Here is an 18619-nt window from a genome sequence, read left to right on the forward strand (position 1 = left end):
GTTATCGGAAACTTTTCCCTCAGCAGTGTCATCGGAAACTTTTCCCCTAGCAGTGTTATGGGAAACTTTTACCTCAACACTTTTATCGGAAACTTTTCCCTCAGCAGACTTATCGGAAATTTTCCCTCACCAGTGTCTTCAGAAACTTTTCACTCAGCAGTGTTATGGGAAGATTTCTCTCAGCACTGTTATCGGAAACTTTTCCCCTAGCTGTGTTATCGGAAACTTATCCCTCAGCAGAGTTATCGGAAACGTTTCCCTCAGCAGTGTTAAGGGAAATTTTTCCCTCAGCTGTGTTATGGCAAAATTTTCCCTCCGCAGTCTTATCGGAAACTTTTCCCTAACCAGTGCCTTCAGAAACATTTTCCTCAGCAGTGTTATGGGAAAATTTCCCTCAGCAAGTTTATCGGAAACTTTTCCCCTAGCTGTGTTATGGGAAACATTTCCCTCAGCAGTGTTAAGGGAAATTATTCCCTCAGCAGTGTTATTGGAAAGTTTTCCTTCAGCAGTGTTATGGGAAACATTTCCCTCAGCAGTGTTATCTGAAAATTTTACCACACCTGCTTAATTGGAAACTTTTCTCTCAGCATTATTATCGGAAACATTTCCCTCAGCAGTGTTATGGGAAACTTTTACCTCAACACTTTTATCGGAAACTTTTCCCTCAGCAGACTTATCGGAAATTTTCCCTCACCAGTGTCTTCGGAAACTTTTCACTCAGCAGTGTTATCCACAAAATTTTCCCCAACTGTGTGATGGGAAACTTTTCCCTCAGCAGTGTTATCGGAAACATTTCCCTCAGCAGTGTTATTGACAATCTATTTCCTCAGCAGTGTTATGGGAAGCTTTTTCTCTCAGCAGTGTTAACAGAAACATTTCCCTCAGCAGTGTTATGGGAAACTTTTCCCTCAGCATTGTTATCTGAAACATTTCCATCAGCAGCGTTATTGGTAACATTTCCATCAGCAGTGGTATGGGAAACATTTCCCTCAGCAGGGTTAAGGGAAATATTTCCATCAGCTGTGTTATAGCAAAATTTTCCCTCAGCAGTCTTATCGGATACTTTTCCCTCACCAGTGTTATGGGAATATTTCTCTCAGCACTGTTATCGGAAACTTTTCCCTCAGCAGTGTTATGGGAAGATTTCTCTCAGCACTGTTAACGGAAACTTTTCCCCTAGCTGTGTTATCGGAAACTTATCCCTCAGCAGTGTCATCTGAAACTTTTCCCCTAGCAGTATTATGGAAAATTTTACCTCAGCAATACTATAGGAAACGTCCGCAGTGTTATCCACAAACTTTTCCCTCTACAGTGTTATGGGAAACTTTTCTCTCAGCATTGTTATCGGAAACTTTTCCCTCAGCAGTGTTATGGGAAAGTTTTCCCTCAGCTGCTTTATTGGAAACATTTCCTTCACCTATGTTAAGGGAAAATTTTCCCTCAGCTGTGTTATCGGAAAATTTTCACTCAGCAGTGTTATCCACAAAATTTTCCCCAACTGTGTGATGGGAAACTTTTCCCTCAGCATTGTTATCGGATATTTTTCCCTCAGCAGTGTTATCTGAAACATTTCCATCAGCAGCGTTATTGGTAACATTTCCATCAGCAGTGGTATGGGAAACATTTCCCTCAGCAGGGTTAAGGGAAATATTTCCATCAGCTGTGTTATAGCAAAATTTTCCCTCAGCAGTCTTATCGGATACTTTTCCCTCACCAGTGTTATGGGAATATTTCTCTCAGCACTGTTATCGGAAACTTTTCCCTCAGCAGTGTCATCGGAAACTTGTCCCCTAGCAGTGTTATGGGAAACTTTTACCTCAACACTTTTATCGGAAACTTTTCCCTCAGCAGACTTATCGGAAATTTTCCCTCACCAGTGTCTTCGGAAACTTTTCACTCAGCAGTGTTATGGGAAGATTTCTCTCAGCACTGTTAACGGAAACTTTTCCCCTAACTGTGTTATCGGAAACTTATCCCTCAGCAGTGTCATCGGAAACTTTTCCCCTAGCAGTATTATGGAAAATTTTACCTCAGCAATACTATAGGAAATGTCCGCAGTGTTATCCACAAACTTTTCCCTCTACAGTGTTATGGGAAACTTTTCTCTCAGCAATGTTATCGGAAGCTTTTCCCTCAGCGGTGTTATGGTAAACTTTTCCCTCAGCAGTGTTAAGGGAAACTATTCCCTCAGCAGTCTTATCGGATACTTTTCCCTCACCAGTGTTATGGGAATATTTCTCTCAGCACTGTTATCGGAAACTTTTCCCTCAGCAGTGTCATCGGAAACTTTTCCCCTAGCAGTGTTATGGGAAACTTTTACCTCAACACTTTTATCGGAAACTTTTCCCTCAGCAGACTTATCGGAAATTTTCCCTCACCAGTGTCTTCGGAAACTTTTCACTCAGCAGTGTTATGGGAAGATTTCTCTCTGCACTGTTATCGGAAACTTTTCCCTCAGCAGTGTCATCGGAAACTTTTCCCCTAGCAGTGTTATGGGAAACTTTTACCTCAACACTTTTATCGGAAACTTTTCCCTCAGCAGACTTATCGGAAATTTTCCCTCACCAGTGTCTTCAGAAACTTTTCACTCAGCAGTGTTATGGGAAGATTTCTCTCAGCACTGTTATCGGAAACTTTTCCCCTAGCTGTGTTATCGGAAACTTATCCCTCAGCAGAGTTATCGGAAACGTTTCCCTCAGCAGTGTTAAGGGAAATTTTTCCCTCAGCTGTGTTATGGCAAAATTTTCCCTCCGCAGTCTTATCGGAAACTTTTCCCTAACCAGTGCCTTCAGAAACATTTTCCTCAGCAGTGTTATGGGAAAATTTCCCTCAGCAAGTTTATCGGAAACTTTTCCCCTAGCTGTGTTATGGGAAACATTTCCCTCAGCAGTGTTAAGGGAAATTATTCCCTCAGCAGTGTTATTGGAAAGTTTTCCTTCAGCAGTGTTATGGGAAACATTTCCCTCAGCAGTGTTATCTGAAAATTTTACCACACCTGCTTAATTGGAAACTTTTCTCTCAGCATTATTATCGGAAACATTTCCCTCAGCAGTGTTATGGGAAACTTTTACCTCAACACTTTTATCGGAAACTTTTCCCTCAGCAGACTTATCGGAAATTTTCCCTCACCAGTGTCTTCGGAAACTTTTCACTCAGCAGTGTTATCCACAAAATTTTCCCCAACTGTGTGATGGGAAACTTTTCCCTCAGCAGTGTTATCGGAAACATTTCCCTCAGCAGTGTTATTGACAATCTATTTCCTCAGCAGTGTTATGGGAAGCTTTTTCTCTCAGCAGTGTTAACAGAAACATTTCCCTCAGCAGTGTTATGGGAAACTTTTCCCTCAGCATTGTTATCGGATATTTTTCCCTCAGCTGCATTATGGGAACCTTTTCCCTCAGCAGTGTTATCAGAAACATTTCCCTCAGCAGTGTTATCAGAAACATTTCCATCAGCAGCGTTATTGGTAACATTTCCATCAGCAGTGGTATGGGAAACATTTCCCTCAGCAGTGTTATCAGAAACATTTCCATCAGCAGCGTTATTGGTAACATTTCCATCAGCAGTGGTATGGGAAACATTTCCCTCAGCAGTGTTATGGGAATCTTTTCCCTCAGCTGTGTTATTGGAAACATTTCCCTCAGCTGTGTTATGGGAAACTTTTCCCTCAGCAGTGTTATCGGATACTTTTCCCTCAGCAGTGTTATGGGAAGATTTCTCTCAGCACTGTTATCGGAAACTTTTCCCCTAGCTGTGTTATCGGAAAGCAGTATTTTGCGAAACATTTCCCTCAGCGGTGTTATCAGAAAAATTTCCCTCAGCTGCTTTATTGGAACCATTTCCCTCAGTTGTGTTATTGGTAACATTTCCATCAGCAGTGGTATGGGAAACTTTTCCCTCAGCAGTTTTATCAGAAACATTTCCCTCAGCAATGTTTTGGGAAAATTTATCCTCAGCAGTGTTATCTGAAACATTTCCATCAGCAGTGTTATCTGAAACATTTCCATCAGCAGTGTTATTGGTAACATTTCCATCAGCAGTGGTATGGGAATCATTTCCCTCAGCAGTGTTAAGGGAAATTTTTCCCTCAGCTGTGTTATGGCAAAATTTCCCTCAGCACTGTTATCGGAAACTTTTCCCACTGCTGCGTTACTGGAAACTTTTCCCTCAGCAGTGTCATCGGAAAATTTTCCCTCAGCAGTGTTATGGGAAGGTTTTCCCTCAGCTGCTTTATTGGAAACATTTCCTTCACCTATGTTAAGGGAAAATTTTCCCTCAGCTGTGTTATCGGAAAATTTTCACTCAGCAGTGTTATCCACAAAATTTTCCCCAACTGTGTGATGGAAAACTTTTCCCTCAGCATTGTTATCGGATATTTTTCCCTCAGCTGCATTATGGGAACCTTTTACCTCAGCAGTGTTATCAGAAACATTTCCATCAGCAGCTTATTGGTAACATTTCCATCAGCAGTGGTATGGGAAACATTTCCCTCAGCAGGGTTAAGGGAAATTTTTCCCTCAGCTGTGTTATGGCAAAATTTCCCTCAGCACTGTTATCGGAAACTTTTCCCCTAGCAGTGTTATGGGAAACTTTTCCCTAAGCCGTGTTATCTGAAAATTTTCCATCAGCAGTGTTATCGGAAACATTTCCCTCAGCAGTGTTATCGGAAACATTTCCCTCAGCAGTGTTAAGGGAAACTATTCCCTCAGCAGTGTTATTGGAAACATTTCCCTCAGCAGTGTTATGGGAAAGTTTTCCCTCAGCATTGTTATCGGAAACTTTTCCCTCAGCAGTGTTATGGGAAAGTTTTCCCTCAGCTGCTTTATTGGAAACATTTCCTTCACCTGTGTTAAGGGAAAATTTTCCCTCAGCTGTGTTATCGGAAAATTTTCACTCAGCAGTGTTATCCACAAAATTTTCCCCAACTGTGTGATGGGAAACTTTTCCCTCAGCATTGTTATCGGATATTTTTCCCTCAGCTGCATTATGGGAACCTTTTACCTCAGCAGTGTTATCAGAAACATTTCCATCAGCAGCTTATTGGTAACATTTCCATCAGCAGTGGTATGGGAAACATTTCCCTCAGCAGGGTTAAGGGAAATTTTTCCCTCAGCTGTGTTATGGCAAAATTTCCCTCAGCACTGTTATCGGAAACTTTTCCCCTAGCAGTGTTATGGGAAACTTTTCCCTCAGCAGTGTTATCTGAAACATTTCCATCAGCAGCGTTATTGGTAACATTTCCATCAGCAGTGGTATGGGAAACATTTCCCTCAGCAGGGTTAAGGGAAATATTTCCATCAGCTGTGTTATGGCAAAATTTTCCCTCAGCAGTCTTATCGGATACTTTTCCCTCACCAGTGTTATGGGAAACTTTTACCTCAACACTTTTATCGGAAACTTTTCCCTCAGCAGACTTATCGGAAATTTTCCCTCACCAGTGTCTTCGGAAACTTTTCACTCAGCAGTGTTATCCACAAAATTTTCTCAACTGTGTGATGGGAAACTTTTCCCTCAGCAGTGTTATCGGAAACATTTCCCTCAGCAGTGTTATTGACAATCTATTTCCTCAGCAGTGTTATGGGAAGCTTTTTCTCTCAGCAGTGTTAACAGAAACATTTCCCTCAGCAGTGTTATGGGAAACTTTTCCCTCAGCTGTGTAATCGGAAAATTTTCCCAAAGCAGTATTTTGCGAAACATTTCCCTCAGCGGTGTTATCAGAAAAATTTCCCTCAGCTGCTTTATTGGAACCATTTCCCTCAGTTGTGTTATTGGTAACATTTCCATCAGCAGTGGCATGGGAAACTTTTCCCTCAGCAGTTTTATCAGAAACATTTCCCTCAGCAGTGTTTTGGGAAAATTTATCCTCAGCAGTGTTATCTGAAACATTTCCATCAGCAGCATTATTGGTAACATTTCCATCAGCAGTGGTATGGGAATCATTTCCCTCAGCAGTGTTAAGGGAAATTTTTCCCTCAGCTGTGTTATGGCAAAATTTCCCTCAGCACTGTTATCGGAAACTTTTCCCCTAGCAGTGTTATGGGAAACTTTTCCCTAAGCCGTGTTATCTGAAAATTTTCCATCAGCAGTGTTATCGGAAACATTTCCCTCAGCAGTGTTATCGGAAACATTTCCCTCAGCAGTGTTAAGGGAAACTATTCCCTCAGCAGTGTTATTGGAAACATTTCCCTCAGCAGTGTTATGGGAAAGTTTTCCCTCAGCATTGTTATCGGAAACTTTTCCCTCAGCAGTGTTATGGGAAAGTTTTCCCTCAGCTGCTTTATTGGAAACATTTCCTTCACCTATGTTAAGGGAAAATTTTCCCTCAGCTGTGTTATCGGAAAATTTTCACTCAGCAGTGTTATCCACAAAATTTTCCCCAACTGTGTGATGGGAAACTTTTCCCTCAGCATTGTTATCGGATATTTTTCCCTCAGCTGCATTATGGGAACCTTTTCCCTCAGCAGTGTTATCAGAAACATTTCCCTCAGCAGTGTTATCTGAAACATTTCCATCAGCAGCGTTATTGGTAACATTTCCATCAGCAGTGGTATGGGAAACATTTCCCTCAGCAGGGTTAAGGGAAATATTTCCATCAGCTGTGTTATGGCAAAATTTTCCCTCAGCAGTCTTATCGGATACTTTTCCCTCACCAGTGTTATGGGAAACTTTTACCTCAACACTTTTATCGGAAACTTTTCCCTCAGCAGACTTATCGGAAATTTTCCCTCACCAGTGTCTTCGGAAACTTTTCACTCAGCAGTGTTATGGGAAGATTTCTCTCAGCACTGTTAACGGAAACTTTTCCCCTAACTGTGTTATCGGAAACTTATCCCTCAGCAGTGTCATCGGAAACTTTTCCCCTAGCAGTATTATGGAAAATTTTACCTCAGCAATACTATAGGAAACGTCCGCAGTGTTATCCACAAACTTTTCCCTCTACAGTGTTATGGGAAACTTTTCTCTCAGCAATGTTATCGGAAGCTTTTCCCTCAGCGGTGTTATGGTAAACTTTTCCCTCAGCAGTGTTATAGGAAACTTTTCCCTCAGCAGTGTTATCGGAAACATTTTCCTTAGCAGTGTTAAGGGAAACTATTCCCTCAGCAGTGTTATCGGAAACATTTCCCTCAGCACTGTTATCGGAATCTTTTCCCCTAGGTGTATTATTGGAAACTTTTCCCTCAGCAGTGTCATCGGAAACTTTTCCCCCAGCAGTTTTATGGGAAACTTTTCCCTCAGCAGTGTTATCAGAAAATTTTCCCTCAGCAGTGTTATGGGAAAATTTTCCCTCAGAAGTGCTATAAGATACTTTTCCCCTAGCAGAATTATGGAAAACTTTTCCCTCAGCACTATTATAGGAAACGTCCGCAGAGTTATCCACAAACTTTTCCCTCAACTGTGTTATGGGAAACTTTTCCCTCAGCACTGTTATCGGAAACTTTTCCCGCAGCAGTTTTTTTGCAAACATTTCCATCAGCAGTGTTAAGGGAAACTATTCCCTCAGCAGTGTTAAGGGAAACATTTCCCTCAGCAGTGTTATGGGAAGGTTTTCCCTCAGCTGCTTTATTGGAAACATTTCCTTCACCTATGTTAAGGGAAAATTTTCCCTCAGCTGTGTTATCGGAAAATTTTCACTCAGCAGTGTTATCTACAAAATTTTCCCCAACTGTGTGATGGAAAACTTTTCCCTCAGCATTGTTATCGGATATTTTTCCCTCAGCTGCATTATGGGAACCTTTTACCTCAGCAGTGTTATCAGAAACATTTCCATCAGCAGCTTATTGGTAACATTTCCATCAGCAGTGGTATGGGAAACATTTCCCTCAGCAGGGTTAAGGGAAATTTTTCCCTCAGCTGTGTTATGGCAAAATTTCCCTCAGCACTGTTATCGGAAACTTTTCCCCTAGCAGTGTTATGGGAAACTTTTCCCTAAGCCGTGTTATCTGAAAATTTTCCATCAGCAGTGTTATCGGAAACATTTCCCTCAGCAGTGTTATCGGAAACATTTCCCTCAGCATTGTTAAGGGAAACTATTCCCTCAGCAGTGTTATTGGAAACATTTCCCTCAGCAGTGTTATGGGAAAGTTTTCCCTCAGCATTGTTATCGGAAACATTTCCCTCACCTGTGTTAAGGGAAAATTTTCCCTCAGCTGTGTTATCGGAAAATTTTCACTCAGCAGTGTTATCCACAAAATTTTCCCCAACTGTGTGATGGGAAACTTTTCCCTCAGCATTGTTATCGGATATTTTTCCCTCAGCAGTGTTATCTGAAACATTTCCATCAGCAGCGTTATTGGTAACATTTCCATCAGCAGTGTTTTGGGAAAATTTATCCTCAGCAGTGTTATCTGAAACATTTCCATCAGCAGCATTATTGGTAACATTTCCATCAGCAGTGGTATGGGAATCATTTCCCTCAGCAGTGTTAAGGGAAATTTTTCCCTCAGCTGTGTTATGGCAAAATTTCCCTCAGCACTGTTATCGGAAACTTTTCCCCTAGCAGTGTTATGGGAAACTTTTCCCTAAGCCGTGTTATCTGAAAATTTTCCATCAGCAGTGTTATCGGAAACATTTCCCTCAGCAGTGTTATCGGAAACATTTCCCTCAGCATTGTTAAGGGAAACTATTTCCTCAGCAGTGTTATTGGAAACATTTCCCTCAGCAGTGTTATGGGAAAGTTTTCCCTCAGCATTGTTATCGGAAACTTTTCCCTCAGCAGTGTTATGGGAAAGTTTTCCCTCAGCTGCTTTATTGGAAACATTTCCTTCACCTATGTTAAGGGAAAATTTTCCCTCAGCTGTGTTATCGGAAAATTTTCACTCAGCAGTGTTATCCACAAAATTTTCCCCAACTGTGTGATGGGAAACTTTTCCCTCAGCATTGTTATCGGATATTTTTCCCTCAGCTGCATTATGGGAACCTTTTCCCTCAGCAGTGTTATCAGAAACATTTCCCTCAGCAGTGTTATCTGAAACATTTCCATCAGCAGCGTTATTGGTAACATTTCCATCAGCAGTGGTATGGGAAACATTTCCCTCAGCAGGGTTAAGGGAAATATTTCCATCAGCTGTGTTATGGCAAAATTTTCCCTCAGCAGTCTTATCGGATACTTTTCCCTCACCAGTGTTATGGGAAACTTTTACCTCAACACTTTTATCGGAAACTTTTCCCTCAGCAGACTTATCGGAAATTTTCCCTCACCAGTGTCTTCGGAAACTTTTCACTCAGCAGTGTTATGGGAAGATTTCTCTCAGCACTGTTAACGGAAACTTTTCCCCTAACTGTGTTATCGGAAACTTATCCCTCAGCAGTGTCATCGGAAACTTTTCCCCTAGCAGTATTATGGAAAATTTTACCTCAGCAATACTATAGGAAACGTCCGCAGTGTTATCCACAAACTTTTCCCTCTACAGTGTTATGGGAAACTTTTCTCTCAGCAATGTTATCGGAAGCTTTTCCCTCAGCGGTGTTATGGTAAACTTTTCCCTCAGCAGTGTTATAGGAAACTTTTCCCTCAGCAGTGTTATCGGAAACATTTTCCTTAGCAGTGTTAAGGGAAACTATTCCCTCAGCAGTGTTATCGGAAACATTTCCCTCAGCACTGTTATCGGAATCTTTTCCCCTAGGTGTATTATTGGAAACTTTTCCCTCAGCAGTGTCATCGGAAACTTTTCCCCCAGCAGTTTTATGGGAAACTTTTCCCTCAGCAGTGTTATCAGAAAATTTTCCCTCAGCAGTGTTATGGGAAAATTTTCCCTCAGAAGTGCTATAAGATACTTTTCCCCTAGCAGAATTATGGAAAACTTTTCCCTCAGCACTATTATAGGAAACGTCCGCAGAGTTATCCACAAACTTTTCCCTCAACTGTGTTATGGGAAACTTTTCCCTCAGCACTGTTATCGGAAACTTTTCCCGCAGCAGTTTTTTTGCAAACATTTCCATCAGCAGTGTTAAGGGAAACTATTCCCTCAGCAGTGTTAAGGGAAACATTTCCCTCAGCAGTGTTATGGGAAGGTTTTCCCTCAGCTGCTTTATTGGAAACATTTCCTTCACCTATGTTAAGGGAAAATTTTCCCTCAGCTGTGTTATCGGAAAATTTTCACTCAGCAGTGTTATCTACAAAATTTTCCCCAACTGTGTGATGGAAAACTTTTCCCTCAGCATTGTTATCGGATATTTTTCCCTCAGCTGCATTATGGGAACCTTTTACCTCAGCAGTGTTATCAGAAACATTTCCATCAGCAGCTTATTGGTAACATTTCCATCAGCAGTGGTATGGGAAACATTTCCCTCAGCAGGGTTAAGGGAAATTTTTCCCTCAGCTGTGTTATGGCAAAATTTCCCTCAGCACTGTTATCGGAAACTTTTCCCCTAGCAGTGTTATGGGAAACTTTTCCCTAAGCCGTGTTATCTGAAAATTTTCCATCAGCAGTGTTATCGGAAACATTTCCCTCAGCAGTGTTATCGGAAACATTTCCCTCAGCATTGTTAAGGGAAACTATTCCCTCAGCAGTGTTATTGGAAACATTTCCCTCAGCAGTGTTATGGGAAAGTTTTCCCTCAGCATTGTTATCGGAAACATTTCCCTCACCTGTGTTAAGGGAAAATTTTCCCTCAGCTGTGTTATCGGAAAATTTTCACTCAGCAGTGTTATCCACAAAATTTTCCCCAACTGTGTGATGGGAAACTTTTCCCTCAGCATTGTTATCGGATATTTTTCCCTCAGCAGTGTTATCTGAAACATTTCCATCAGCAGCGTTATTGGTAACATTTCCATCAGCAGTGTTTTGGGAAAATTTATCCTCAGCAGTGTTATCTGAAACATTTCCATCAGCAGCATTATTGGTAACATTTCCATCAGCAGTGGTATGGGAATCATTTCCCTCAGCAGTGTTAAGGGAAATTTTTCCCTCAGCTGTGTTATGGCAAAATTTCCCTCAGCACTGTTATCGGAAACTTTTCCCCTAGCAGTGTTATGGGAAACTTTTCCCTAAGCCGTGTTATCTGAAAATTTTCCATCAGCAGTGTTATCGGAAACATTTCCCTCAGCAGTGTTATCGGAAACATTTCCCTCAGCATTGTTAAGGGAAACTATTTCCTCAGCAGTGTTATTGGAAACATTTCCCTCAGCAGTGTTATGGGAAAGTTTTCCCTCAGCATTGTTATCGGAAACTTTTCCCTCAGCAGTGTTATGGGAAAGTTTTCCCTCAGCTGCTTTATTGGAAACATTTCCTTCACCTATGTTAAGGGAAAATTTTCCCTCAGCTGTGTTATCGGAAAATTTTCACTCAGCAGTGTTATCCACAAAATTTTCCCCAACTGTGTGATGGGAAACTTTTCCCTCAGCATTGTTATCGGATATTTTTCCCTCAGCTGCATTATGGGAACCTTTTCCCTCAGCAGTGTTATCAGAAACATTTCCCTCAGCAGTGTTATCTGAAACATTTCCATCAGCAGCGTTATTGGTAACATTTCCATCAGCAGTGGTATGGGAAACATTTCCCTCAGCAGGGTTAAGGGAAATATTTCCATCAGCTGTGTTATGGCAAAATTTTCCCTCAGCAGTCTTATCGGATACTTTTCCCTCACCAGTGTTATGGGAAACTTTTACCTCAACACTTTTATCGGAAACTTTTCCCTCAGCAGACTTATCGGAAATTTTCCCTCACCAGTGTCTTCGGAAACTTTTCACTCAGCAGTGTTATGGGAAGATTTCTCTCAGCACTGTTAACGGAAACTTTTCCCCTAACTGTGTTATCGGAAACTTATCCCTCAGCAGTGTCATCGGAAACTTTTCCCCTAGCAGTATTATGGAAAATTTTACCTCAGCAATACTATAGGAAACGTCCGCAGTGTTATCCACAAACTTTTCCCTCTACAGTGTTATGGGAAACTTTTCTCTCAGCAATGTTATCGGAAGCTTTTCCCTCAGCGGTGTTATGGTAAACTTTTCCCTCAGCAGTGTTATAGGAAACTTTTCCCTCAGCAGTGTTATCGGAAACATTTTCCTTAGCAGTGTTAAGGGAAACTATTCCCTCAGCAGTGTTATCGGAAACATTTCCCTCAGCACTGTTATCGGAATCTTTTCCCCTAGGTGTATTATTGGAAACTTTTCCCTCAGCAGTGTCATCGGAAACTTTTCCCCCAGCAGTTTTATGGGAAACTTTTCCCTCAGCAGTGTTATCAGAAAATTTTCCCTCAGCAGTGTTATGGGAAAATTTTCCCTCAGAAGTGCTATAAGATACTTTTCCCCTAGCAGAATTATGGAAAACTTTTCCCTCAGCACTATTATAGGAAACGTCCGCAGAGTTATCCACAAACTTTTCCCTCAACTGTGTTATGGGAAACTTTTCCCTCAGCACTGTTATCGGAAACTTTTCCCGCAGCAGTTTTTTTGCAAACATTTCCATCAGCAGTGGTATGGGAAACTATTCCCTCAGCAGTGTTATCAGAAACATTTCCCTCAGCAGCGTTATTGGTAACATTTCCATCAGCAGTGGTATGGGAAGCATTTCCCTCAGCAGTGTTATCGGAAACGTTTCCCTCAGCAGTGTTAAGGGAAATTTTTCCCTCAGCTGTGTTATGGCAAAATTTTACCTCAGCAGTCTTATCGGAAACCTTTCCCTCACCATTATCTTCGTAAACTTTTCCTTCAGCACCGTTATGGGAAAATTTCTCTCAGCACTGTTATCGGAAACTTTTCCCCCTGCTGCGTTACTGGAAACTTTTCCCTCAGCAGTGTCATCGGAAACATTTCCCCTAGCAGTTTTATGGGAAACTTTTCCCTAAGCCGTGTTATCTGAAAATTTTCCATCAGCAGTGTTATCGGAAACATTTCCCTCAGCAGTGTTATCAGAAACATTTCCCTCAGCAGTGTTAAGGGAAACTATTCCCTCAGCAGTGTTAAGGGAAACATTTCCCTCAGCAGTGTTATGGGAAGGTTTTCCCTCAGCTGCTTTATTGGAAACATTTCCTTCACCTATGTTAAGGGAAAATTTTCCCTCAGCTGTGTTATCGGAAAATTTTCACTCAGCAGTGTTATCCACAAAATTTTCCCCAACTGTGTGATGGGAAACTTTTCCCTCAGCATTGTCAGCAGTGTTATCAGAAACATTTCCCTCAGCAGTGTTATGGGAAAGATTTCCCTCAGCAGTGCTTTGGGAAACATTTCCCTGAGCAGTGTCATTGGAAACTTTTCCCCTAGCAGTGTTATGGGAAACATTTCCCTCAGCACTTTTATCCGAAACTTTTCCCTCAGCAGTGTTATTGGAAACATTTCCCTCAGCAGTGTTTTGGGAAAATTTTCCCTCAGCTGTGTTATCAGAAACATTTCCCTCAGCAGTGTTATGGGAAACATTTCCCTCTGCACTTTTATCAGAAACTTTTCCCTCAGCAGTGTTATTGGATATATTTCCCTCAGCAGTGTTATTGGAAACATTTCCCTCAGCAGAGTTATCAGAAACATTTCCCTCAGCAGTGTTATCAGAAACGTTTCCCTCAGCAGTGTTAAGGGAAATTTTTCCCTCAGCTGTGTTATGGCAAAATTTTCCCTCCGCAGTCTTATCGGTAACTTTTCCCTAACCAGTGTCTTCAGAAACATTTTCCTCAGCAGTGTTATGGGAAAATTTCCCTCAGCACGTTTATCGGAAACTTTTCCCCTAGATGTGTTATGGGAAACATTTCCCTCAACAACGTTGTCGGAAGCTTTTCCATCAGCCGTGTTATGGTAAACTTTTCCCTCAGTAGTGTTATCGGAAACTATTCCCTCAGCAGTGTTATTGGAACAATTTCCCTCTAAAGTGTTATGGGAAAGTTTTCCATCCGCAGTGTTAAAGGAAACTTTTCCCACAGCTGCATTATTGGAAACTTTTCTCTCAGCAGTGTTATTGGAAAATTTTCCCTCAGCTGTGTTGTCGGAAACTTTTCCCTCAGAAGTATTATGTGAAACATTTCCCTCAGCAGTGTTATCAGAAAATTTTCCCTCAGCTGCTTTATTGGAACCATTTCCCTCAGCAGTGTTGTGGAAATCTTTTCCTTCAGCAGTGTTGTCGGAAACATTTCACTCAGCAGTGTTATCGACAAACTTTTCCCTCAGCAGTGTTATGGGAAACTTTTCCCTCGGCAGTGTTATCAGAAACATTTCCCTCAGCTGTGTTATTGGTAACATTTCCATCTGCAGTGGTCTGGAAAACATTTCCCTCAGCAGTGTTATCGGAAACGTTTCCCTCAGCAGTGTTAAGGGAAATTTTTCCCTCAGCTGTGTTATGGCAAAATTTTCCCTCAGCAGTCTTATCGGAAACTTTTCCCTCACCAGTGTCTTCGGAAACATTTTCCTCAGCAGTGTTATTGGAAAATTTCCCCCAGCACGTTTATCGGAAACTTTTCCCTCAGCAGTGTTATTGGAAACCTTTTCCTCAGCAGTGTTATTGGAAAATTTCCCCCAGCACGTTTATCGGAAACTTTTCCCCTAGCTGTGTTATGGGAAACATTTCCCTCAGCACTTTTATCGGAAACTTTTCCCTCAGCAGTGCTTTGGGAAACATTTCCCTGAGCAGTGTCATTGGAAACTTTTCCCCTAACAGTGTTATGGGAAACTTTTACCTCAACACTTTTATCGGAAACTTTTCCCTCAGCAGACTTATCGGAAATTTTCCCTCACCAGTGTCTTCGGAAACTTTTCACTCAGCAGTGTTATGGGAAGATTTCTCTCAGCCCTGTTATCTGAAAATTTTCCCTCAGCAGTGTTATCGGAAACATTTCCCTCAGCAGTGTTAAGTGAAGCTATTTCCTCAGCAGTGTTATGGGAAAATTTTCCCTCAGAAGTGCTATAAGATACTTTTCCCCTAGCAGAATTATGGAAAACTTTTCCCTCAGCACTATTATAGGAAACGTCCGCAGAGTTATCCACAAACTTTTCCCTCAACTGTGTTATGGGAAACTTTTCCCTCAGCACTGTTATCGGAAACTTTTCCCGCAGCAGTATTTTTGCAAACATTTCCATCAGCAGTGGTATGGGAAACTATTCCCTCAGCAGTGTTATCAGAAACATTTCCCTCAGCAGTGTTATGGGAAACTTTTCCCTCAGCTGTGTAATCGGAAAATTTTCCCAAAGCAGTATTTTGCGAAACATTTCCCTCAGCGGTGTTATCAGAAAAATTTCCCTCAGCTGCTTTATTGGAACCATTTCCCTCAGTTGTGTTATTGGTAACATTTCCATCAGCAGTGGCATGGGAAACTTTTCCCTCAGCAGTGTTTTGGGAAAATTTATCCTCAGCAGTGTTATCTGAAACATTTCCATCAGCAGCATTATTGGTAACATTTCCATCAGCAGTGGTATGGGAATCATTTCCCTCAGCAGTGTTAAGGGAAATTTTTCCCTCAGCTGTGTTATGGCAAAATTTCCCTCAGCACTGTTATCGGAAACTTTTCCCCTAGCAGTGTTATGGGAAACTTTTCCCTAAGCCGTGTTATCTGAAAATTTTCCATCAGCAGTGTTATCGGAAACATTTCCCTCAGCAGTGTTATCGGAAACATTTCCCTCAGCAGTGTTAAGGGAAACTATTCCCTCAGCAGTGTTATTGGAAACATTTCCCTCAGCAGTGTTATGGGAAAGTTTTCCCTCAGCATTGTTATCGGAAACTTTTCCCTCAGCAGTGTTATGGGAAAGTTTTCCCTCAGCTGCTTTATTGGAAACATTTCCTTCACCTATGTTAAGGGAAAATTTTCCCTCAGCTGTGTTATCGGAAAATTTTCACTCAGCAGTGTTATCCACAAACTTTTCCCTCAACTGTGTTATGGGAAACTTTTCCCTCAGCACTGTTATCGGAAACTTTTCCCGCAGCAGTTTTTTTGCAAACATTTCCATCAGCAGTGGTATGGGAAACTATTCCCTCAGCAGTGTTATCAGAAACATTTCCCTCAGCAGCGTTATTGGTAACATTTCCATCTGCAGTGGTCTGGAAAACATTTCCCTCAGCAGTGTTATCGGAAACGTTTCCCTCAGCAGTGTTAAGGGAAATTTTTCCCTCAGCTGTGTTATGGCAAAATTTTCCCTCAGCAGTCTTATCGGAAACTTTTCCCTCACCAGTGTCTTCGGAAACATTTTCCTCAGCAGTGTTATTGGAAAATTTCCCCCAGCACGTTTATCGGAAACTTTACCCCTAGCTGTGTTATGGGAAACATTTCCCTCAGCACTTTTATCGGAAACTTTTCCCTCAGCAGTGTTATTGGAAACCTTTTCCTCAGCAGTGTTATTGGAAAATTTCCCCCAGCACGTTTATCGGAAACTTTTCCCCTAGCTGTGTTATGGGAAACATTTCCCTCAGCACTTTTATCGGAAACTTTTCCCTCAGCAGTGCTTTGGGAAACATTTCCCTGAGCAGTGTCATTGGAAACTTTTCCCCTAACAGTGTTATGGGAAACTTTTACCTCAACACTTTTATCGGAAACTTTTCCCTCAGCAGACTTATCGGAAATTTTCCCTCACCAGTGTCTTCGGAAACTTTTCACTCAGCAGTGTTATGGGAAGATTTCTCTCAGCCCTGTTATCTGAAAATTTTCCCTCAGCAGTGTTATCGGAAACATTTCCCTCAGCAGTGTTAAGTGAAGCTATTTCCTCAGCAGTGTTATGGGAAAATTTTCCCTCAGAAGTGCTATAAGATACTTTTCCCCTAGCAGAATTATGGAAAACTTTTCCCTCAGCACTATTATAGGAAACGTCCGCAGAGTTATCCACAAACTTTTCCCTCAACTGTGTTATGGGAAACTTTTCCCTCAGCACTGTTATCGGAAACTTTTCCCGCAGCAGTATTTTTGCAAACATTTCCATCAGCAGTGGTATGGGAAACTATTCCCTCAGCAGTGTTATCAGAAACATTTCCCTCAGCAGTGTTATGGGAAACTTTTCCCTCAGCTGTGTAATCGGAAAATTTTCCCAAAGCAGTATTTTGCGAAACATTTCCCTCAGCGGTGTTATCAGAAAAATTTCCCTCAGCTGCTTTATTGGAACCATTTCCCTCAGTTGTGTTATTGGTAACATTTCCATCAGCAGTGGCATGGGAAACTTTTCCCTCAGCAGTGTTTTGGGAAAATTTATCCTCAGCAGTGTTATCTGAAACATTTCCATCAGCAGCATTATTGGTAACATTTCCATCAGCAGTGGTATGGGAATCATTTCCCTCAGCAGTGTTAAGGGAAATTTTTCCCTCAGCTGTGTTATGGCAAAATTTCCCTCAGCACTGTTATCGGAAACTTTTCCCCTAGCAGTGTTATGGGAAACTTTTCCCTAAGCCGTGTTATCTGAAAATTTTCCATCAGCAGTGTTATCGGAAACATTTCCCTCAGCAGTGTTATCGGAAACATTTCCCTCAGCAGTGTTAAGGGAAACTATTCCCTCAGCAGTGTTATTGGAAACATTTCCCTCAGCAGTGTTATGGGAAAGTTTTCCCTCAGCATTGTTATCGGAAACTTTTCCCTCAGCAGTGTTATGGGAAAGTTTTCCCTCAGCTGCTTTATTGGAAACATTTCCTTCACCTATGTTAAGGGAAAATTTTCCCTCAGCTGTGTTATCGGAAAATTTTCACTCAGCAGTGTTATCCACAAACTTTTCCCTCAACTGTGTTATGGGAAACTTTTCCCTCAGCACTGTTATCGGAAACTTTTCCCGCAGCAGTTTTTTTGCAAACATTTCCATCAGCAGTGGTATGGGAAACTATTCCCTCAGCAGTGTTATCAGAAACATTTCCCTCAGCAGCGTTATTGGTAACATTTCCATCAGCAGTGGTATGGGAAGCATTTCCCTCAGCAGTGTTATCGGAAACGTTTCCCTCAGCAGTGTTAAGGGAAATTTTTCCCTCAGCTGTGTTATGGCAAAATTTAACCTCAGCAGTCTTATCGGAAACCTTTCCCTCACCATTATCTTCGTAAACTTTTCCTTCAGCACCGTTATGGGAAAATTTCTCTCAGCACTGTTATCGGAAACTTTTCCCCCTGCTGCGTTACTGGAAACTTTTCCATCAGCAGTGTTATCGGAAACATTTCCCTCAGCAGTGTTATCAGAAACATTTCCCTCAGCAGTGTTAAGGGAAACTATTCCCTCAGCAGTGTTAAGGGAAACATTTCCCTCAGCAGTGTTATGGGAAGGTTTTCCCTCAGCTGCTTTATTGGAAACATTTCCTTCACCTATGTTAAGGGAAAATTTTCCCTCAGCTGTGTTATCGGAAAATTTTCACTCAGCAGTGTTATCCACAAAATTTTCCCCAACTGTGTGATGGGAAACTTTTCCCTCAGCATTGTCAGCAGTGTTATCAGAAACATTTCCCTCAGCAGTGTTATGGGAAAGATTTCCCTCAGCAGTGCTTTGGGAAACATTTCCCTGAGCAGTGTCATTGGAAACTTTTCCCCTAGCAGTGTTATGGGAAACATTTCCCTCAGCACTTTTATCCGAAACTTTTCCCTCAGCAGTGTTATTGGAAACATTTCCCTCAGCAGTGTTTTGGGAAAATTTTCCCTCAGCTGTGTTATCAGAAACATTTCCCTCAGCAGTGTTATGGGAAACATTTCCCTCTGCACTTTTATCAGAAACTTTTCCCTCAGCAGTGTTATTGGATATATTTCCCTCAGC

The sequence above is a fragment of the Hypanus sabinus genome, chromosome 8 (genome assembly GCF_030144855.1).
Source record: "Hypanus sabinus isolate sHypSab1 chromosome 8, sHypSab1.hap1, whole genome shotgun sequence".
In the NCBI taxonomy this organism is placed as follows: domain Eukaryota; kingdom Metazoa; phylum Chordata; class Chondrichthyes; order Myliobatiformes; family Dasyatidae; genus Hypanus; species Hypanus sabinus.